The sequence below is a fragment of the Onychostruthus taczanowskii genome, unplaced genomic scaffold (assembly GCF_017590055.1).
Source record: "Onychostruthus taczanowskii isolate IOZ18803 unplaced genomic scaffold, ASM1759005v1 scaffold16, whole genome shotgun sequence".
NCBI classification, from domain to species: domain Eukaryota; kingdom Metazoa; phylum Chordata; class Aves; order Passeriformes; family Passeridae; genus Onychostruthus; species Onychostruthus taczanowskii.
In genome coordinates this window covers 2,752,980-2,777,095 of record NW_024498795.1, presented here as the reverse complement: position 1 = coordinate 2,777,095, position 24,116 = coordinate 2,752,980, and positions in this window count along the sequence as shown.

Sequence of the window (24,116 nt, the reverse complement as noted above, 5' to 3'; positions counted from 1 at the left end):
ACATATGATTGAATACTAATATTTTGTTTGACATAGGACACTAACATTTGTTGGTTTGTGTAATTGCTTTTGTTGGTATTTTTTTTAATTGTGAGTAGTAAAAGATCAAGCACACTTTCCTCTTAAAACTAATTTTATCCAAAACTTTTGGTGTGAAAAATATACATTATATATACATTATACAATTTTTTTCTGTTAAGTGCTTCAGAAACAGAAGTCAAGTCAAAGTAGAAATACAATTATGCAAAGAACAACACAGCATGAAATAGAGATGCATATACATATTCATTTCAATTTTAGAAGCCAGACAATCAAAAATATCCAAGATTTGTATTATGAAACATTCATTACCATCATCAGCAAAAATAACTTCTAAGGTTTTGCATGGGTTCTCTGAGAGTTTTCCTTGACTTCACTATTGAAATTAGGCTAGAAATATGTTTTATGTAAATACATCATTAGGGAGAACTCTGTGATTATACAGAACAGATGAAAGCTTGCACCGCACTGTACAATATCAAAGCAATGTCTTTCTGACCACGGAATACACATGGTAATAGAGTACATAAATATGAGCTTTGGCTTGGGTGGCAGGAGAGGTCAAAGATTAGGTATGCAGGCCATTAGTGTTTAATTTCCAGTTTTGAACATCATTATCCTACTGTGAATGCTGTTATTGCTTTTTGATGAAAGAATTTCTGTATTGTAATCCCATCACTGATTCAGTCTATTTGCATTACTTCTTCCTAGTGACTGGTTTCTACTGTTTAGCACTATTCGTTTAATATTTAATATTCTTTCACACCTAATTTTACATTATTTTAGGCTCTGTCTTATTCTGAATTCCTAATTTTTAGAGTATATTCTTTGAACTCATTCTTGAAAGGTTTTATCCCATCTAACTTAGGCATCTAAAAGTTGGGTAAACAGTTAAGTGTTAACAAGTTATTTAAGGCTGGCTTTATGCATGCTTGTGTTCTTTTCTATTTACTGTAAAGGTATCTTAGGATAACTGCCTTAGATATTTATTCCCTATCTATTAAAGCATAGATGATATGAATCATGGTCTCAGATTTCATTCTAGACACCTTATTTTCACCCATATTTGTTCTGATAATCTGTGTAATTACAATAATTTTTTAAAAATTAACTGTTTCACCAAACAAGTAATATATGAAGCAGTTCTGTGTTTTATACAGTTCAGTGCTCTTATTAGAGTTCTGTGAAATCTGTACAGTGCCACTGGCTCAAATATAACCAAAAAATACATCTTAAATTTGAACCATACTTAATAGCATCAGGTAACTGAAAGACTGAAAAAGTCTAGAAAATGTTCTGTATCAGCATTTCTAGAAAGTGGATTGACAAAAATTAGTTATCATGATTTAGACAAAAGGAGATAAATCCATTGCATGGTTACATACCTCTCTGCAGTGTAATGCAGGGATTGAAACTGTATCTTTCAATATGCAGTTACTCTGTCTCACAGGTTTTCTTCAGTTTCCATATTCTTGTTTATCTGGATATGATTTGCTCAGCTTTTGTTTCAGATTTTGTAATCCAGTGTCCTGCTGGTTCTAACAAACTCATTTGAAAAAGCTCTGCAAGAGCCACACTTATCACTGAAAATTTTCTCTTCATTACCCTTATTTGCTGTATTTATTTTACTTTACTAAATGAAATTTAATCTGCGCTGAGCAGGAACAGCTTAGATTTTGTAATCAATACACAATGAGGAAAATATGTGAATACAGTTTACTATTGATTTTGGTTTATCACTTTGGTTTCAAATGAATCCTTCCCTTTATTCATCTTCAGTTAATACCAATTTCTGCTGTTAACAGAAATACAACTTCTGCCTCTGTGCCTTGGAAGGTGATTCACAATGCAACATTAACTTGAAACTATTATGTTATTCATTACGTATATTGTCCAGAACATTATACTAAATATTGTGAAGTAAATAAAACCATACAAGTTTGCTTCATGTTTTCTGTTCAGATGGAAATTTTCTGTTGTTCTGAGATATCCATGGTGCAGTAGAGAAGTTTTCAGCTCTTTCTGAGCTTCTGTATGCATTGTTTGTGCACCGAGGCACAACTACATTTCTTGTTTTCATCTTTCAAACGAGTTGCTCCCTCCTCAATCTTCTTATGTTGCAATTTTCTTTCTTTTGTCTTATAAAGTTCACGTGTGGATAAGATTTATACCTCTCTCTATCCCATCAAATTCATATATGACCTGTGCACATTAGACAAAATATATACAGTTTTAATAGATTAGTTAACAGTGATAAACCCCAATGTTTATCAATTAAAATATTTTAAAAGCAAAATATACCAACTTTTTTTTTTTTTTTCTGCTGAATGCAAGATGAAATTTATAGAGATCTCTCTTCATATTCTTGGAGGATCTGTATGAAAGGACAACTTCTGCTTCCAAATCTACACAAAAGATAGGGAGTGTATTTTGTTTCTTTATCCAGACAAAAGACATAAGAATATGTGGTTGGTTAAGGATGGCTCACTGCCAAATTCCAACCCAGATGCTCACTCACTCTTTCCTCAACAGGACAGAGTGGAAGCTAAGACAGAAAACGTGCAGTTGTAGATGGAGACAGGGAGTTACCAATCACCATCACAGAAAAAGCAGACTTGATTTGGAGAAGATTGTTAAAGTAGTTTATTGTTAGTTAAAAACAGAGTAGGATTGTGAGAAACAATGTCAATCTCTGAAATGCTTCCCCCCAGCTCCCTTCTTCCAAGGCTCGACCTCACTCCTCCATTTCTGACTCCTGTGTTTCTTCCAGTCCAGCGCAGAGCAGTGCTGAGGTAAGGGGAATGGAGGTCCTGGTCAGTCCATAGCAGATTCTCCCTGCCACTTGTTCCTTCTCCTCCTCCTCACCTCTTCCTCTGCTTCAGCAAGGTGTCCTTGCTGTGGGATATAGACATTCACAAGCTGCTCCAGTGTGAGTCCTATCCACAACCTCAGTCAGCAACCTGCTCTGTCTGTACCCTCTACAGGTTACATGTTCACTTGCTGCCAAACGGGGCTCTCCACAGGATACAGATGGATCTCAGATCCACCACATCCTGCACAGACTGCTGGTGGACAGGTTGCCTGAGCCATGATCTAATCTCTGTAGTGCTCATAAAGCACCTCCCCTGACTTGTTCTATTCTGGCCTAGATGTCTGCAGGGACATTTCTCAGATCTTTGTCTCTCAGTGATGCCCCATGTGGCATGTTGACCCTTTCCAAGAGGTGTCAACATCTCAGCTGCGTGTCTCTGCTGTGCCCTGTAGTGGGTGGGCTGGAGCCTCCTGTGCCCACGGTGGGGCATCCCAAGACTCTCCTCGCAGAGGGCACAGCTTCTGCCACTGCCTGCACCTGGGCACCTGCACTCCATGTAGAATATTAGGAAGATTTTGCCAATATGTGAGTGAATAATTCAACACATGTTCAGCAGAGGCAGGAAAAGTTTTGGCCTCAAAATGCCAAAACTATGTGCCACCCAGCACTGGCCCACATAAAATCTCGTTCCCCTTGTGCATTAACAAAGTTTTTCCCATGTGCCAAAGAGGTACAGTTCACATTCTGAGAAACAGTTTTGAAGATTTATTTCCTTTCTTTTTATTTTCCTTTTCTTTTGTCTTTCTGGAGGATTTTTTTTCTGACATCTTTGTTTAATATGACTGTGGTTGATGGGGTTGTGGTTAGTGTGCAGACTTATTTGATTTTTAAAAATTTTCTTGCTTCAACTGTGAAAAACAGATCATGAAACATCTGTTTTTCAAGTCTAAGTCATGATTTCCTGGCAGCATGATTAGAATACATCAACAAAACTCTACATTCACTGTGGAGGAGATAAGGCAATAGTCATCTTTTTTCTTCCTTCTCCTGAATTTGAATATTTGGAAAAAACTGTGTGGTCAACCCCTTCCCATTAATTTCAGAATGAGTGTCTTAGTGTGAAAATCATTTTAGTAGAGCTACTACTGCAACTGTGTGCATATTTAGCAAAGCAGAAGTGAAAATCTGGACCAGGGATAGGGAGTGTGGTGGGATGTGAAGCTGTAGTGTAAGTATAGGAAATACCTGATAAAATTTTCACAAATAAAGAGGGAATTCTGGCTTTGCTACCTGAGTGTTCTTGTTCTTGTTTTGAGGCAGGTATAACAAATCCTTATGAAATCAAATATAGAGAGGAAATGGATTAAAAATGTAGAGTATTTTTGATTGCAGTTCATGGAAACACATGAAAGAAAGGACTAAGAATTAACCAAATACTAAGAAACTGAGTGTATGGTTGTTTCTTGCATTATTGCTGGTTTTTGTTTGCAACCTGGAGGACAGGTATTATAATTTTCTAGGAAGTGGTGAGGCAGTGCCAACATTATAATTTTATAGGCATAAAATAAGGCAGGAAGGCTTAAGATAAGACACATGTATTTAAGATGAACTGTTGCATGCTGTGATTTGTAATTTATAGGAGAGTGGATGAATGCTTACAATTCAAGCCTTTGAAGCAATAATTGAATTATAAATAATACAGTGTTTGACTATTATGGCATCTAATTAAATTTTCTTCATTTTAATTGTCTTGATTTCAGGTGAAAGGAGTTCAAGGCATACCCACTGATAATAATAAAAATGTATGTGTAATAGGAAGATATAATTCTGAAGTATGACTCGGAATAACAGATTTAAATGTTTGTTTCCTAAAGATATTGACTGCATAGTCCTGAGAAATGAAATGTGAGAGTCCTGGAGTTAGACATTATGTTAGCTCTGTGTTTTTAATATGTCAAGTAAAATGGAATGGCCTTGATCAGCATTTCTTAGTGCAAACATACAGCTAGAGGAAGACATAAAAAATTGTATTATGTTAAGCAATAGAATACCTTGACATGGCTACATTTTGTTCTCCAAGGACACGTAAAATTATGTTTTCCCTCATTACCACTCTGTTAAACAAAAATATGTTTCTGTAGAATGAACCTGAAGTCATGTAGCTTAAACATGTATGAGGAAGCCTTGGCTAGGCTAGTCTTGATTAAAATTACTTTCTCAATTAAAAAGCTTAGAATAATAATTGATAATTCAGACTTAAGGAAATGCGTGTGATATAAGTTCTAAATGTAACATTAAAGTTAAGGTAAGTTTTGAGGTGCTTATTGAATTTCAGTAGAGTTAATAAAGAATTTAAATTTTCTGTAGAAACAATTGTGACAAACATTTATGAAACTCTAATGTGCTTAAAATATTGATAAGCCCATCTGAAAAATGGAAAATAATATAACGATCTAAATAACATAAAGTAAGCATAGAGAATAAAGTTTTCTGTCTTTTACATCTGTTGATCACATTAATGTTAATAAAGCAGCATTTTTGAAATTGCAAAGCTATTTAAGAAATCTTGAAACTCTTAAACACTTGAAAAGTTGTAACATTTTTTCTACTACTTTTTTTTTAATGTGTAGCTAAGCAGCATCACTGATTGGAATTCCCAGACACAATAGAAAAAACACAAATCAAAAGTAAACAACTAAGTGTTCAGAGAGATAAACTGCTCCATTTACTCAGTTGAAACAAAATCAGAAGTGAAAGAGTTTATTGATTTAGTAATGGCACATTATTAATTGAGAGTCAGTGAAGTATGTGTGTGGAATCAATACCAGGAGTACAACAGATAAACCATAAGACTGGAGATTATTAAGCAACACCTACAAATAGTGGGGCAGTGCCTGCCTGCAGCACCCATCCCATGGGAGAGGGCTCTGCCTGTTGCAGGGGGAGGTGGTGAGGCCACTGGGAGGATTGCAGGCACTGCCCAACCTGGTGTGCTGTATCTCTTCCTTCTATCCCCACGGTGATGCCCCTTTACACGTCATTTGTCACCTTCACACTAATAAAGGTGTAATGATGTTTATATGTGAAATAAGTGTTCACATGTACCTGTTTGTAGTCATGTCAACATTCTTCTACTGACCACTATCTTGGAAAGAAAAAGCCAATGTTTTAAATGGAATCTGAAACAAAACCAAAAATTCATAACCCTGATTACATTAAAAAATATTGAGGCTTTTCTCCACCACCTTTCTTTCCTTTCTTTTGTATATTTGTTATAAAAAATGACCTTACATGCTGGTGAAAAAAATCCCTACCAAAATTATTGACTATGTTGGAAAATATTATGAATAAAAGAGTAATTTTTGCTGGAAATATAAGATTATTAATGTAATATAAAATAAAGCTTTAAGATCATGCCAGCCGAGGGGAGAGGGTGATTGTCACACAGGACAGCTCGAAGTCAAGGAGGAGGTGCATCATTAACATAGGAAGAAAACCTAACCCGCAGAGGAGATGGGCACTCCTGATGTCATGAACGAGAAAATGCCCAGCAATGATGGCCCATGTAGATGTCCACCTCAGACAGACAGGACCATCAAGGACATACATCTGAATGAAGGATTCCAGGAATTGGAGTCTGATACACATCAGTTCCCGAATGTGGCTTTGTCCAGCACAGACAGAGAATAGACACTGCATGAATATGAAGGACTCCAGGAGGGGACAAAGGGACTCTGCTGCGGGCAAGAAAAAGAGTATAAAACCTGAACTGTGCCAGGCCTCGGGGGTGAACAGGGGGATCCGGTGCGACAGAGGCCGGATCATCGTTCACACACTCCGATCCAGGGGTCAGCACTATTTCTTGATTGTTGGCGGTCGGGACAGTATATTGGTTGTGAATAAATTTTATTTTTACTTTTGATCTAATTGGCTGGATCAAATTTACCTATAACAGAAAACAATTGTGTTTTTTTGTTAGGCTATGACAGTTTCCATTTATCTTCTATTAAAACACATATAACTAATGAAAGATATTTTTAGATGTTATGTCTTAAAATGCCATTAAAAGCAATCAGCTGTAGCTCAGGTCTTTCAAGCAGCTTAAGCAAATATATGAAAAGGATACAAGGGGAAGTTGATTTTCACAGCCATTGATTTTGTTCTGAAAAACAGAAACTTTGAAAATTATTTTTGACTGAAGCTGTAATGAAGTGACTTCCTTAAAAAAAAAAAAAAGAGATTGACTAAAGAGGTGAGGAGCGCTGCCATAATTCACCTCATCCTAAATCAAGACGGAGGCAACATATATTCACTAATACTTGAATTGGTGAAACATATTTTACTTATCTCTTTCCTGTCAAAACCCCCTCTCATTTCTATCCAGATTTTGCAATAAAATTGTTCATTTCTGTATTGGAGATATTTTGGAATTTCTTTGTGTAGAATTCAATGGTTATTGTTTTATAAATATTAGGAACATGGACCCAGTCACCTCCAGTGAACAATTTTGGATGGAATGTCTTGATATCTTTGCCTTGTAAAAGGTATTTGTCTTCTGTGTAACGTGCTTTGTTCTGGCCAAAGTCTCAGGACTGATCCTGATAATTTTTTTCTTTTTCTGTTGAGGTCCCAGACTGGGTGTCCACCATGCTTCCTTGCTGGTCATGGAAACTAATTTTCTAGCCACCTGAGTTTGCTACTGCTTGATTTCAAGAACAGTTTCATTGTAGAGGTTTGAAAGTATGAGGAAATTATTTTCCTGTCCAATTTTTTCCTTGGGATTCAAGTGCCATAATGAAGTTATTTATTAAGAATACTGGCATTCTGGCATAGTATGCATTTCAGCTTTATCTTAGTAATCAATTCCTTTGGTTGGCTAGCATTGGAGATTCTTATTCAAGAAAACACTGCTGAGGAATATATCTAGAGCAGGTAGCCAGGTTTCCAAACTGCAGACTGAGATGCAAATTGAGATGCAGGCTGAACTCTGGGTGGAAGCCTAGAGAGACAAAGGGCTATGAACTGCCCACCCTTTTGTTAACAAAGGGGATAAAGAGGGTGGTGCTAGCCAGGTGAATGGACACTGAGGGACACAGCAGGAACAAAAACTCAGAGGAAGAAGGAGATTTAGAAGTGGTTAGACTGAGGCTATAAAAGCCCAGGGGATCCTTTGTTGGTGTCCCTCCTCAGTGGCACCAACTGTGGCTGTTTCTACGTTCCTGCATTCTGAATAAATTGCTTTATGGAATGAGACATTTGAGACTCTGACCTGGGAAATATGAGGTTTATCTGGTAAGGAAATCTGGCCTGACCCTGCGAGAATGGGGTGTGTGGGGAGTCAAGGGGAGCACTGGACTCACCCTTTGGGAAGAGCTTCAGCCCCAGAAGTGAAATTCTCTGGCCTTGGGAGTGTGACTGATTGAGAATCTCTTGAATGGTCAGACTGGAAAGTTTCCTAGCAGCTCTACAGCTCTACAGAACTGTACTTCAGCAACAGCAGAAGAGAAAATCAAAACGCATAAAAAGGCAATCTACATAAGATGAGATAGAGATAGACAAGGAGAAGGGGTTTTTTTATATGTTTTAAAATAATTGCTCTTCTGTTTGCTGAATGAGAGTTTCTAACCCCTGCCAATATGTAGGAAGCCCATTCTGAAGGAGGGATAATGCTTTTCTGAAGTGGGGAGTGAGATAAGTGCTTTTACCTATCATAACATTCCACCCAAATGCAGTTAACCTATTTCTCAAGAGGGGGAAGAAACTGCCATGTCTGAAATGCATAAAGTGAAGCGCATGGTAATGGGTTGAACTGCTCAGTGTCATAATCCAAGAAACCACAGAAGCTTGTCAGAATACAAAGAAATTTATTCAAAAGACCACAGACACAGTAGTATAGATGTTAAACAAGAGGTTTTCAACTAAATTTCAGATTAATATTTGGTGCATATATTACAGGATTCTTCCCTAAAGCACTCTACCACATTGCAAGCCTTCAGGCTATATCTGAACCCAGAAGTTGCCCTTTGTTTCCTTTCTTTGTACTCAAGTACCAAATACTCCTGGACTTTCTCTCATTCTCATTAAAAGAAAAAAAAGAAATCTTCTGTTGGCAGGATGAAATTAATATTTTTATTTTTTTATCTGCATTGTGGTTTTCTTTGGGATTTTTTTGGGGGTTTTGGTTGTTTGGGATTTTGTTGGTGGTGATGATGGTTTGGATTTTTTTAACTTGCCTTGCATTTTAATCTCCGTTTCTTTGGGTGGCTGTCTCTTCCTTCCTTACTGCTGTTCTTTGTATTTCACCAATTTCTTAGACTGATTTCTGGTGTGCTTTGGGCTAGTTTAGTGTTAATTGGAAGGAATGTACTCTATGTGGTATTCTTTCTAAGAGAGTTTTATATTTCCCAAAAGTACTACATCTTTTTAAGGCAATTATGTTGTTCCAATGAACAAACATCCCTTCAGTTTTCTGTAAAGGGCAATGACTTAATATCTTCTTTCTCACGGCAATTTGAACAGTATTTTTGATGAGCTGATAATGAGCCAGATGACTCCTGGGTCCTGGAAGGAAGAGTTCAGCTATTTTCTATACCTGTGGATAGTAATCTTCTCCTCTTTTGCTTGGGAAGTCAGAATAACTGTCTAGTAGCCATTTTTCTGCAGATGTGTTGATCTCGTGCTTTCCTGTTTAAAATATGCATTTTTTCTGACCTCTCATTTTACATCTAGAAATTACATGGGCACATGTATGATATCTGCTGTCCAGGGAGTCACCTCCATGATCAGACTTTGAGGCACAAAATCTAAATAAACATTCAAATTATTGATGTCTTCATTTCTGCAGGTATCTTAATAGTGAGGAAAGGAAACAGAAGCCCTTCCTTCTTTTTCTTTGCATCCTTTGCTTTCAGATATCCTGAATAATTTGTGGGTTTCCAGGGATGAAATTTCATTTTCTTCCACAGAGTTCTTCCACGTTAAAAGATTTCAATGGAAAGGAGGAACAAGAAGCAGGAGTCCTTTTCCTGTGCCTTTGCACTCACTTTTTTGTGTTTTCATGAAAATATGGATGCAGATAAGGAAAGGCTGCTATCCAGTAGCTGTCAAAGATCAAACAGTGAGAAACTGAGAAATAAGGAGAATGACCTAATTTATATGAAGAACCACACAGCACTGAGAAAATGAGGAGCAGAGGACAGAGGCTCAGTCAAAAGCCTGAGGCGGGACATGTTGCAAGTCTGCATGGGGTTTTCCTTTTTTTTCTTTTTGGAAATAAGGAAATAGATTTTTCCATATGGTCTTTCTAGGAGTTCTTTTAAGCTTCAATGAATACTAACTGAAACAAAGATGTCTGGAACAAAATATGTCTGGCTCAAAATTTGAACATTTTGATGGAAAAATTATATACTAAATGGAAGGGAGCGTTTGCAGAGTGTGTTCATACTATGTCTACACAGAGCAGGAAATTCTTTTGTCTTCCAAATAGTTTTTCATTTCTTGAATTTGAGATGGAGAATTTCCTTGATTGCTGTGCTTATTCATAAAACAAAATTCAAATCCTCTTTCTACCAAAACCAAAAACCACACAATTTCACAGCTATGGTAAGAAATAAACAAATGAGAATTCAATTTTCTGTCATTCCAAAATAAGCAAAACATAATATTGTTTATTTGGAGATAATTTTTGTCATTTGCTTAGAATTGATTCCATGGTTATACCCTGCTTTTCCCCTGAATGCTAAACTTCTTCTGATGTTCTCTGTATGAATATTTTTTCATGGGGTTTTCATCATCTTATACCAGCAAATTCTATACCTCTGCTTTTAGGATTCAATTTTGTGAGAAATATTCAAGGAGAAATGTTAAATAAGAGCAGACTAAAATTAAAACATATTGATAAATTATTATATTCAAACTGTCATAAAAAATACTAGAGATTTTACATGTAAGACATAGATTTAGATCTAAGCTTTTATAAGAGTTTATTTATTTAGTACATAATGTCTCCTAAATTTAATCTAGGTGATGAGTCAAGTCTAGCTGAGAAACTCAAGGAAGAAAGAAACTAATCACATAGGCAGATAAACTGGGATACTGAATATTTTCCACATGTAATATCATAAAATATTGTTCATGAGTCATCATATCGTGCTTGCTCTAACAGATTTATGAAGGAAAAAGGCCATATTTTCATTTAATGGCTTGTAGCATAAAATGTTCCATGATGAAAGCTGATTCAGCTTGCCCACAGTGGAGGATAAGATAGAAGGGTTCAAGATAGAGTTAATAACAAATAATGTTTTCTCAACTCCAAGAAGCTGAACAAAGGCAACTTGATCTCTTTGGTGACCGATTTAGTAACGGAAGCTTCAATTATCTTTACTGATGAATGTAAAAGAAAATGCAATTGCAACAGGAACTTCAGTTCCAAAAAGGGAATCTGACAGGGTGAGATGTATCGTCCAAGTCAAAGGCAAAAATATCACAGCCACTTTAATCAGGTCCAGGAGCAGAGGCTAAACCCCCACATGCAAGGAAATCTCAACACAATACATTTATGACTCTTGTCTTTATACTGGCTAGGTTTATTAGACCTACATGAAAGAAAAAGAAAAAGGTTCTAAAATGGAAATACATATTTGAAATTTTCTAATTTTCCATTTTAAAAATAAAACTGGCCTCCTATTCTTCCACAGATGAAGAAGAACCATGGTTCAGTACATTCTGTATTGATACATTGTTTGTTTGATTGTTTGATTTTATAAAGAGCACTATTCTCCCTACCAGCTGTTTCATATTATGCCTTTCAACACTAAACTTTTTTTTTTTTCCAGAAATCTCTAGGGTGATTTAAAAATACTTTTGAAATATGAGGCTATGGAAAACATAGAAAACTAGCCTTCTAGTTCTGTGTCTGTACTACAGGCACTCATTTAAATTTTGAAACTTAATTTCCCATGGTGGAATAATATCTCAGGAAATTGGGTGATTGTAAGCAGAAGAAATTTCTTTCATTCTCATTGCCTTTTTTGTGTGCAGTGCTACTCTAAAAAATGAGAAATATTTATTAAGAATAAAGTCCATTGAGGTACATAGATCAAGACTGAAGAGAACAAGAATATTTTTTCACTTAAATGCACATCTGACAATGTAGCCATTCCTGAGAGCAGCAATGTATTGTGCCCCAGTTAGAATTACACTGTGATTTGAGCTTCACCCTTGGAATTATCCTTCAGCCCCTTGCACCAAATGTAGTTGTCCAGCCCTTAGCATAAAGAAGGGAAGAGGTAAAGGGAAGTGAAACCATCTATTGAATGCTGTCTGAATGAAACATAATTTTCTGGTCTTGCATATACAGTTTAACAATCATTTTTTTTGACATGTAAAAACCCTCAGGTTTTTTTTGTTTTGTTTGTTTGGTTTTGGATTTTTTTTTGTTTTTGTTTTGTTTTGTTTTGTTTTGTTTTGTTTTGTTTTGTTTTGTTTTTGTTTTTGTTTTTAGTGGGTTTTTGTTGTTGTTTTTTGGTTGGGGTTTTTTTAGTACTAAATGACATTTTCTTCCAAGAGATACTCTACCTGTAATGAATTAATGAATAAAATCCAGCTCTCTTTAGGTAAGACTGAAATACATACTCTTCTGAAGATATTACAAACCCTGCTCTTGTTGAAACCTAAAAGAAGTATCATTGCATATTTTAGACAAAATTCAGGCATTTCTAAATTGTTAGATGCCTAGACATTTAGATGTAAAAAACCCCCAAAAGCGAGGTCTAATAAGCAGAGTCTGAAAATAGTGTTAGAGTTTCTTTATACTGTTTTGTCTGATGCAAATCTAAACTACCAGTGTTGAACATCCAGATTTATCTGTTATTCAGCTGTGATCTAAAAGTTTTCAAGGTAATCTGACATTTGGACTAACACTAAGTTACATAACATATTTATTATTGCCCTGTACTTTGGCCTACCTTCTGTTTGTCCATGACAGTATGAAGTTGGTGTACTTACATACTTTCATTTCATTTGCCAGTCATTTGTGTGAGCAGCAGATTCAGTATTTTAGTCTTGCATCCTCTAAGAATATGGCATAATTTGCATGTCAGTAGTACCAAACTCAAGGAGGTGTGAGTAATAGACTCAGTGACAAACCCACACTGACTCTATTCCTGATACTCCTCCAAGCTCTTTGATGGTTGTTTACCACTTTCACTAAAACTGTAACTCTTACAACATTTTACCCCATTTTTTTTCACTCACTATCTTATATGGCAACCTCCTAGATAAGATATCTTGGTCTGATATGAGTAGTTATGCCTCTCTTCTTTGTTGCTGACTCCAGCTTCTCAATAACAAGCTACATTTCTAGAACTTCTAAACTAAATATAATCTGGAAAGGATTTTAAAAATAAAATTTATTTCCTAGAATAAAAGAAATTAAATTCAACTACAATAAATCCTTGATGAATAAGTAATCCACAAGGGAGGTATATAAAGTGTTTCAGGCTCCTTGCCTTAAAAAAAAATAAAATATAACTAACATCTACCTTGCAATAAGAGCCCAATTATCATAATTTGGTCAGAACAGACATTCTTCAAAGAATTGCCAGGTAAATCTAAGTCCAAACAAAAGGCAAACCAGACCTAATAATTTCAACTTTTCTTCTTAGGTCAATCATATTTTTAGACTTTATAATTAACATTACTGCTCTCTTCTATACTTTCTCACGCTGACATACATATTTTCTGAAGTACAATGGCCAAGACTGAACAGAGTTGTATGTACTGGTATTAATACATCCCAATATGGCACGTGCATTCTTTAGTAAGTATGCAAATTTGTCACTTCTTCAGTTAGTGATCCATTATAAATCATTACTCTTATTCTTCTTTGCTGCCAATCCTCCTGTATTTCTGTAGTTAGCTGTTCCTGCACAGGCACAGCACTTTTTATTCCCTCTTAGTTTTTTGTTTTATCAAACCTTTCATAAATTTGGGCTTATTGAAAACTTGGATCCTGTCCTCTAGTGCCCCTGTAGTCTCTCCCAGATTTTCTTTTTCATTACTAAATTCAGTAATATACATTGTCCTTCACCCTCTTTACCTATGTTCTATGTGGAACAGTGATGGATATATCCTTCCATTATAACCACAAGTTATTGATAATTAGTCTTCGGGATTACCTTTTCCAACCAGGTTTCCACCCACACTGTTGAAGTTTTCTTTGTTTCATGTTTATCAGATTGTCATGAATTTCCATTGTAATCTTTAGGAAAGCCAAGATAAGTCATTTGTTGACTCAGATTTTATCTAAAAAATAAAGTCACAAGGAAGTATTTTCTTCTTTCCTCAACACCTGTAGTTACAAGCGTTCTAGCAGTCATTTAGTTTTAGATGATCTGTTCCTGAGGACTGAAACAGAAAAAGCAGTAAAGACTATATTTCTTGATACCATTGCTTTGCCATTCTTTTCCTGTGTTATGCAGTAGAGTTATCCTTTCCTCAGTCTCTTGTTAACTGATTGAACTTGCAGAGCAAATTCTTGTTATCTTTCGTATTTTACTAGTGATATCTCAAGCTTTGTTTTGCCTTTCCGCTCCTCGCAAGCATATGGCACACATCTGATTGTGTCCCCTGTAGTAAGGCCTGGGGCTTTTTTTCAGCCTAAATTATACTCTTACTAAAATTTGCAATGCCAGCCTTTCAAATTCTAATTTGTTCTTTCTGCCCTCTAAATTACGATGACTGAATTCAAAAATTCCCTGGATCAGTGTCTGAAGAGGTACTTTAGCTCCTCAGGTGGAAGAACTGAGTATTGCTTGTCTGAATAAATTATTATCTCAAAAGAGTAATAGCAATTGGCTGAGTTGAACCAATACTAACATACAGGTTCTATTAACCTCCAATTACCATTACAGATGAGCACACATTCAGGAAGTGTGTTGTATCAATAAAGCATGCTACTTTATTAAATCAATAAAAGCATAACAGGCTTTACAGTAGGGAAAGTGCTGCCAATTTGCAAAGAAGGCTATGCAAGATGATTTTAAATTAGATTACCTCCAGCATCTTAATATTGACCTCACAAGTCTACAATATGAATAGTGATAAAGAGCTTTTTTTTGAAAATAGAAAACCAATATGATAAAATCTGTTTTAAAGTTATCCATTTAATTAGTTATTTTCAAAGTGAATCAAGCTGACTTTGTATAAATCTTTAGTGATGTATTCATTTTATGAGGAAAATCCACAAGTTAACTCCTATGTGTCTTCGAAAAACTGTGGGTGAGCAACATCTCTTTAGTTTTTTCCTTTATCATTTTTTAAAATGAAGGAAAGAACAAAATCATAAACCCTTTTTAGAATATGATTGGAAGCCAGAAAGTGAAAGGGCAAGAAATTTATTTCTGCGACTGTAAGTATTAAGAGATTGGCTTTAATCAATGCTGATATTAAGTATATAATCATCTCATATGAATGAATACTCAAATTCAGTAGGGTTAATACCTCTAGGATTCTCAAGCCTTGTCAAAATTTTGACTTTCCTAAAGAATCTTGAAAACCTCTGTGTAATGTGCATAAACTCAGAAAATTTAATTATTATATACAACTGGTTGTATAATTCACTTTGAAAGTCATAGAGTCACAGAATATGTTGAATTGGAAGGAAACCACGAAGAACATCAAAGTCCAGATCTTGGCTCTGCACAGAAAAACCCCCAAAATCACATCATGTGACAGAGAGTTTTGTCCAAACCCTTCTTGGGCACTCCCAATTTTGGTGCCATAACGACGTCAACTGAGTTTATATTTGCGCCCCATAATTTTAAAGTTATTTATTAAAACTGTGTGTTCTTTTTGAAACTACTTAGAACATAAAATAGAAAAACTGTATTTTTTTTCATTGTATATTTAGAGATCTTTTCTTGATATTTTCTTTGGCAAGAGGAGAAAGCAATGACTAATTTTGCCTTTCTTCCTCTTTAAGATCAGGGATCCAATCTGTTCCATGAAAATGTTTTTTTCCAGTTACATTACATTCTTTGAGCCACCTCTCATGATGGCAGCATCCCTCATGAATATTTTAGGGATCTCTTTCAAAATATTGCTACAGCTTCTCCCAGGGTGGCAGCTACACCAAGAAAGTGAACCCATCAAGCTAAACTGCAGTGAAGGGTGTGTACGAGTAAGATGGTTACTCGTCCTGTGTCTGCAGTCTGCCATGGCCTGCAGGTCCCTGTGTCAAGTGCAGCTGTGCATGTGCTGTGTAAAGGAATAGCAGAGTAAGGGAAGCCTTATGCTGTCTCCGTGGACTCCATTCTTGAGAGATATCTGCTACAGTGGGGCTCAGAGATCAAACCATTCATGCAAGAGATAGAGACCAGCTCTACTGGTACCTTTCACTTAGCTCTGATATTGACAAATAGAGCTGTGTAAAAGGAGAGCCAAAACGACTGAAATCCTAGTTAAATTACTTCTTATTTAGCTGTGAAATTGTTTCTTGGAGTCTACTGATTCATGCAAATAACTTTTGTTTTTCATACTGCAACCATGGAGATTTTTTTGTTTTAAAATAGTATCATCAAAGGAGACAAATGGTTTGTGTTTGGTCTGTCTGCAAGAGGAGAAAGGACATGGACTTGAAAAATATGAAGAAAGATTGGGAGGACTTTGGTAAAAGTTTGAACAAATGCTGTCTTCTTTAGAAAGCTTTGGAAAGGCAAAATATTAGAAAATAGGGAAGAGAATGTGATGTCTAGGAGAAGATACTTTTATGAAGACAAATTAGGAGGACATGAGTGAATGTATCTCTGCAAGCAGATACAATGTTCTCAAAGCATCGTCCTGTCCTAATCGCATCCAGAAAGGCTATGAGGCAACAAAAGTCTAATACCTCTTAAGAGTTGAAGAAAAAAGAGGGGTTTTTTTTACATCATAGTGGGATCCTAAAAAAGGCTGGAATAATTAACAATCATGGAAGTTCTTGTTTTCCTTTTACAGAAGAAGTATTCTAACAGCAGGAACATTAGGTAAGCCCCAGGAAACACATCACTAATTGCAAACAGTGCTTACTATGAGTATTTGGACAAATCACAGTATTTCTTGTGCTTTATTCACCATTTGCATTTTCCTAATTTCTAGGATTATTCAAGGACAAAAGCTGACCACAAAAACACTGTGTAGGGTTAAATTAATAGGAGACCAACATAATACAAAGCAAAATCACGTAAATGTAGTCACAGGATTGTCCATAATAGCTTATATATCAGTGGGTCTAAGTGAATGTGAATTATCATAGAATTATAGAATGTTAAGTAGTTGGAATGGAGACCTTAAGGACCATTTAGTCCCAATCCACCTGCTATGGGCAGGGATACCTCCCACTAGATGAGGCTGCTCAAGGTTTCATCCAACCTGGTTTTGAACACTGATGAGAATGAGAGATCTACAACATTCCTGGGCATCTTGTTCTAGTGTCTCACCAGCCCCACAGTAAACAAATTCTTTCTAATATTCAGCATAAATTTCCCCTCTTTCAGTTTGTACCCATACTCTGAATGCTTTTGGTTTTGAAAAATCATATTAATCTGATTTGAATTTAATGCTAGTAACTTCATTATAGTTGTTAGTAACCACAATCTGTCAAAAGAGGAAACTGTAGCCACTTGCTTTGAATCCTTTGCTCACAGAGCATGGCTGCTAGAATGCCATGTGCTGACAAAAGAAGATTAAATTGATTTATTAAAGAGAATCCACTGAAGGTTGCATAGAAACTATGACAGGCTTAAGAATTTTCAGAGCTAGAAGCCTTAGAAAATAGGCAAGTTCTCAAGAATGGGGTAATCTATCTCTTCCATTTCTTACTTTCCTTACATCTTCTTTCTCTATCTCTTTGTAGCTATTGCTGAAGACAGGGTGCTGTCTGTGGTGGATTTTTTGTTCTGACAACTTGAAACTGCTCTTATGCTGTCTAGATAAATAGGGCTTTATCCTAACAAAACTGCTCCTGAGTCAATTTAGATAAAAGATGACTAAAAATACTGTCTTGTTGGTTTTTTTTTTTCTTAGCACTTTGTTTCAGTATGAACTTTTAAAAATTTGTTAACTAAAAATTCTTCAGTCATCTGAATTACCTGATTGGCAAAATCTAATTAATTGACTTTACCCTCAGGGATTCTACTTTTTTCTTTTCTTTTTTTTCTTTTCTATAACAGAATATCCAAACAAAAATAATCACAGCTGAATGGTACTTTTTTGGCACTCGGTGCACTAAAAACAATACAGCTGAAAATGAGTAAAAGTTTGTAAGTACCAGGTTTGAGTACATTCAAAGTCTGAAAAGGGACAAAAGAGAAAGAAATTATTAGGGTCTTAGTTTAAAATATATATTTTTAAATAATTTCTGGATTACATTTTGTTTTTTTTTTTTTTTTTGGTAGGTGAGCAAACAGCTATCTGATTTAAAGGAGCATTTTTTTTTTCCTTTGGCTGCTGAAAAATCCACTATTACCACTGGTTGGTCAAATGTGTCATACTGTGTAATGAAAATGGTGTTAGTTTTATTATCTTTTACCTTAACTCTCTTTATTAGAAAAAAATTTAATTAGAAACTAACTTATCTATTAACTGCCATTTTACTTTTCTAATGCTTTCTGCAAAGATTCTTTTTCCACCTGTAGTGGTTCCAGATGACATCTTTTAAGTTTAAATTATTTAAAATCGCTCTTGTCTTACAAGAAGATTAAAGAAATATCATGCCAAGAGAGAGTATTTTAAGACTGATTATTATTTATTATTATAAATACTGATTATTATAAGGATAGCAAGTTTGGTTTTTTTTTTTCTTTTCTCTCTGGGGTTATTAGAAAAACACTTACTTTTAAATTTCTTGCCATGGCATAAAATGTACAAAAATAAGTAAAATACAAGAAGTTGTGAATTATGAAGAAAAACAAACTGACAAGTTCAGAGTTAGTGGTAGACCAATCCTTTATTTTACAGTTGCTGTGATTTTTGTTTTTGTGGAACATTTCTACTTATATGGAAGAGTTACTCTGAATACAACTAACTTAACGTAGCTGTGTCCTACTCTGCCCTCAGCACTCAAAGGAAGTTATCAAGAGGTTTTATGGGTGCAACCAAAACAAAATTACTCCTGTAAAGCAATTTTAAAGCCTAGTCAGATTTATAAAATATGAAATACAAATCCATATATAATTCATGCATATTATAGAAGATATCTTTAGGTATTTGTTGCAATAAAATGCCAGCTACCTCCAGGGGGAAAAGGATACAGCTCCAGGGTCCTTGTTTGCAATGTCTATTATAAGGTTTTTCTCACATTTAAAAACAAGCAAAACTGAACTAAAACCCAACCCATAGTATAAAAACATTTAATGCTAAACCAGATAGGTCATTAGATGGTGCAGTTTGGAGTCCATAACTGCAGAGACACTACTGTAAATAATGGATAATCTTGCAATCAAAAGGAATCAATTTAAAGTACTGTCACATATTCATTTTGCATAATGTAACCTAAGTAGTAGCAGTTCTGCAGAAATAAAATGAAGGATGGCACAGAATATTTGTGGGGATATTTTTTTAACAAAGCATTTCATAAACATCCTCCTCAGGAATAAAGTACTGGTTGATTAAGTTCTGCAAGGCAGTGTGAGTACTGTGCTGTTTACTGTGTCTACAGATCTATCCAGATATCCACAGGTCATTTTGCTGCAATCCTCATTTCTATCCTCAAGTATTTCCTATGCTCCAGCAGAAACACCCCAGTATTTCAGAGAGACAATCTCTTCTGCTGCTGTATCAGAATGCTTATGGTAATGTAGACAGCTGCTATCACAAAGCAAAACTGCTCAGTTCATATAGTTTTAACCAAATAATATCTGAAATGGTTTATTGGCTAGCTAATGACCCGCAATTAACTTGCAAACATTGAATCATTCATCCAGGATCAATATCGCTAGCAGAATGGATAAATTAGCAGACATTATGAAATGTCAATAAATGCCTACAAATTTCTAAGCAGTCTTTTATAACTAATTCCTCAAAGGTATAATGCTGCACAGTTATGTGCACTCCTCCTACACAGACCTAGGTCATGTGGGTTACAGATGGGCATATTCTAACTGGGGAATGTTGGACACCTGCCTGCAGACCTTCCTGTAGGATATGCGGTGCTGTGGCTCTGCCTGGACCCATCCTTCTCCCTGTGACCCTGTAAGATCACACCCATGTCCCTGGGGAAGTTCTTGCCATGCCAGACACCCAGGAGAGGTGTGCAGGCTGCCTGTCCCACGTGAGAGAGCTCTGTCTGCCCCAGGCAGGCAGGGGTGGGGATGCTGATGGGTCGCTGCTAGCAGTGCCCAGCCTGGTGTGCTGCAGCTCTTCCTTCCTTCCCCAAGATCTGTCACTGAAAACCCAGGAAATATACTATCCAAGCAGTTTTTTTGGTTAAGAAGCCAGAATTACTTTATTCAGTGCTGAGGTACTCTTCACACGTCATGCACACCGATTGGCTTGGCAATGAAACTTTTAACTATTTATAAATTTTAGAAAACTATTTATAAATTTTAGTGTTCACTGGCTACAAGTGACATGGTTCTCTTCTTAATCTGTATTCTTTCTTCTGGTCATTGATGATTCTGTCATTTCTCATCCTAATTAGTCTGCATGCTCAGTTTATCTCTTCTTTTTGGGTCATTGGTCTTCTTGGTTCAGTGGTCTGTGGATCAGTGGTCAGAGATCAGAATTACCTCTTACCCACCTGGAGCTGATTTCAGCACAACTGATGAGTTGGTTTTACTAATTTTTTAATTTATCCTGGGAGTCCTGCCAGATGTCCTTTTTGCACGTAAATTCTGCCTTTATCAGTTCTACCTCCTTTTTCCCAAGGTATGTTAGCTTCTGCCCCCAGGTCTGAAGTCACTGAAGCACATCAAGCCCTTTAATTTGAAGTGGGCATTACTTGCATCTTGTTTGTGATCTACTCCCTGTTTCACAGATTAAATCTCTTTTTTTTTTTTCTTGGAAGATATACTTATCAAATAAAGATGCTTTTATTGTGCATCTATGGGTGAACTCGTACAAAAAGAATATTTTGAAAATAGTTAAAAAAGCTTTTGGTTTTCTGCAGTGTGTTACAAATGGTATTGCTTTATGCTGATATGACAGCCAGATAAAGCTAACATGACAGCCATCCTTACTGTTATACAGTTCTGAAGTTTGCTGGAACAGATGCCTACTCCAGACACATCTGATTTTCTGATCTTTCTTTCTTCCTCTTAACATGGTACGGACAGCTGTAGTTTGGATGTGCAGCATCATTATTGCTGATAGGTAAGCTGGTAGTTAGTCTTCTGGAATTCCCTGTTATCAGGCTGTGACTTGTAATCTGTCCTTCCTACCACTTTTGCACCCTTATGGATCAGTCAGTATACACAATCTTAGCAGACTTTGCACTAGGAATTTTCATACTAAATTGAGACTCAAATCAAGGAAAAATAGATTGTCTGTAAAGTTACCATCACTAATAGAAGACAAAGGCAGGGATGTAAAATAAGTAATGTTATAGGAGACTGCACTGACATCTTTAATTACGCTATTTCCAGTATCAATTGATACAGTTTCAATATTACCAGATAAACTGTAGAGTAGTAAACAAGGTTTAGAAAGGAGCTATGTTTCTTCTACTTAGTGTTTCTGCAACACAAGTTCAATTTTTGCTTCAGTAAACAATTTGAAGTAATAGAGAGTCCACTTGGGATAATGCAAATTTTTTCTTACTTGCCAACAAGAAACATAATAATGAACTCTGCTTTCATACTCCCAATTTAGTAAGAAAAACAAATAAAAAGAAATTAGCAATTGCTAAAAATCATTTACTCAGCAAGTGCTAATGTTAGTGTCCTGAGTGACAAAGGTCTTGTGTATAGTTCATTGCAATATTAGCATAACAGAGTAGCTTCTTTTTCCAGAGAGATACACTGCCAAATATCTTAGGCCTTTGATTTAAATTTGGCTGTGCACAGTGGAACCTTACTCATTTGTTTTGAATTACTAAATTTAATAAAGAGAAAGAAACAGTTTTTTTCAAAATTTTACTTCTGTACTATTTTGCTGTACAAGCAGAAGAGAGGAAAGAAACCTCAATTTTCAAACATAGCTGTTTGTTCAATCTTCTTTTATTCATCAAATATTGAACTTGTATTATAATATGTTATGAGATGATGGAAGTTCCTTTGTCAGAAGCAATTTCATGGCTTGATATACTTTTTTTTGATCATAACTGCGTGAAAATCATATTGGTGGAATAATTTTCAAGATGTTCCAAAGTGACAATGAATAAATCTATTAAATGTAAGGAAATGTGTCCTGAGACTTCAAAATAGGAACCATTCCTTCATGGTGATGCCTGATAATCTCTGTATTTAACAATCAGTCAAGCTTTCTGCTAGGAACACTCTGATTTTTTTGTATTTATATTTAACATCTCACCCCACATAAGGTAAATTCTATTGGTTTATGGATGGAATGTAACAATGGCTGTCAACACAGATAAATACTTGGTTCATCAAAAACAAAATGTATTCATGTTTGTTTTTTAATTTAGAAGGAATATGGATGACAAAAGTCTAGCTCAGATAGTTGGTGTTTTCTGAATTCTCTTACCCACACACACAAAAATTAATCGAATTATAGTTTTAGGAGTATATATCTGCTGGCAAAGTTTTAAGTTCTGGCAGCAGATATTTGTTAGAAAAATTACCATTCACATGAGATATGAATCTTCAAAAGCATTTTCTTTGAGGTTTCTCTTTCACATAAAATGCTTTTTGGTGTATAGTTAGAAAGACCAAATAAAAAGAGAGCAAATCAGTGCCCCCAGTGAGCAGCATATATCAGAGTACTGTGTTTGCACTGGAAAAGTTTTTAAGAAAATCAGAAAGATACTAGCTATGCTGAATAAATTAAGCTGGTGAGGACTACTTGTAATAGGGAAAAGAAATCTTTGGTGTGCTATTAATAAAGGGTAGGGGCCAGGAGTGATAGGAAAGGTAAACTACAGAGCCAGAGCATCTCTTCTGCTTTATTTAGGATGTCATGAAATAAGTTTTTCTCTTGAGGTTGCTGCTGGAATTCTTATTTTCCATTTTTGTTTAAAAAAATTGAAAAAAGGATTTAGAGTCTGATCTCCCACTATTCAGGAAACAAAAAACACCCATGAGATTATGGATTTCTCTATGTTTTTGTGGTAAGTTTCAAGATGCCTTTTTTCCAATAAAGAAAAGAATATTTAATGTTGATAACATCTGAAGATTTAAGCCATTTCTTGATCGTTTGAAGTTCAGTGATGTGTAGCAGTCTAAAAAGCTTTAATGAATGGTAGGACATGAAAGTCTGGGAAATGGGGAAGGGAATCATCTCACAGAAAAGTGTTTTCTGTGCACATGCCTAAGTATTTAACTATGAAGATTAGAAAGGTTTGCAATGCTTGCAGCTGTGTTTGCTCTGTGGTAAAAAGGGACAAACAGGAAAACAAGACAATCTCTTTTAAAGGGAAAAAAGTATCTATAACAACTATTTTTAAAAATTGTATTAATAAGCAAGTGACCAATACAGAGCTAGAAATAATTATTGGCCTGTGATATGCTGATCAGACTAAATGATTTACTATTTGAATTTAGAAAAAAAAAAGTATATGAAAGAGGAACAAACATTTAGTATTCCACAAGACAATTACATGGTTTTTGTTGTAGAAAGTTCCAAAAATATATTTTAAAAAACATTGTTTATATTAGTACTATAAAGATAAAGTATGGGAGAATAAGATATTTGAATGATCTATAGGCAGGTATCAAAAACAGATTTAGAAACATCCCAGCATTGATTTTGAGAAATAGTGGTGATTGGAAAATTTATTTCAACTTTTTGTGAATACGTAATACAATTTGTTTTTTAATCTGAAAAATGAAAATTAAAAGTCATGGGGGTTTTTTTGTGGGGGATTTTAAAATTGGATACCTATTTTTAATTTAAATAAAGGAAAGAAAGAAGAATATATATATAAAAGTAAGAAAAGTATGTGTATCAAAAATGCTATGAATATGATAGGACTGTAAATTCACATTTCATTTTTAGGCTAAACTTTCATTTCCTTGTGTATATTAACATCTCCTTCCTTAATGCTATGCGCTCTAAATGCTATGCTATGCTCTCATTGGAAATAAGGAATGTATATTACAGAACCTGTATG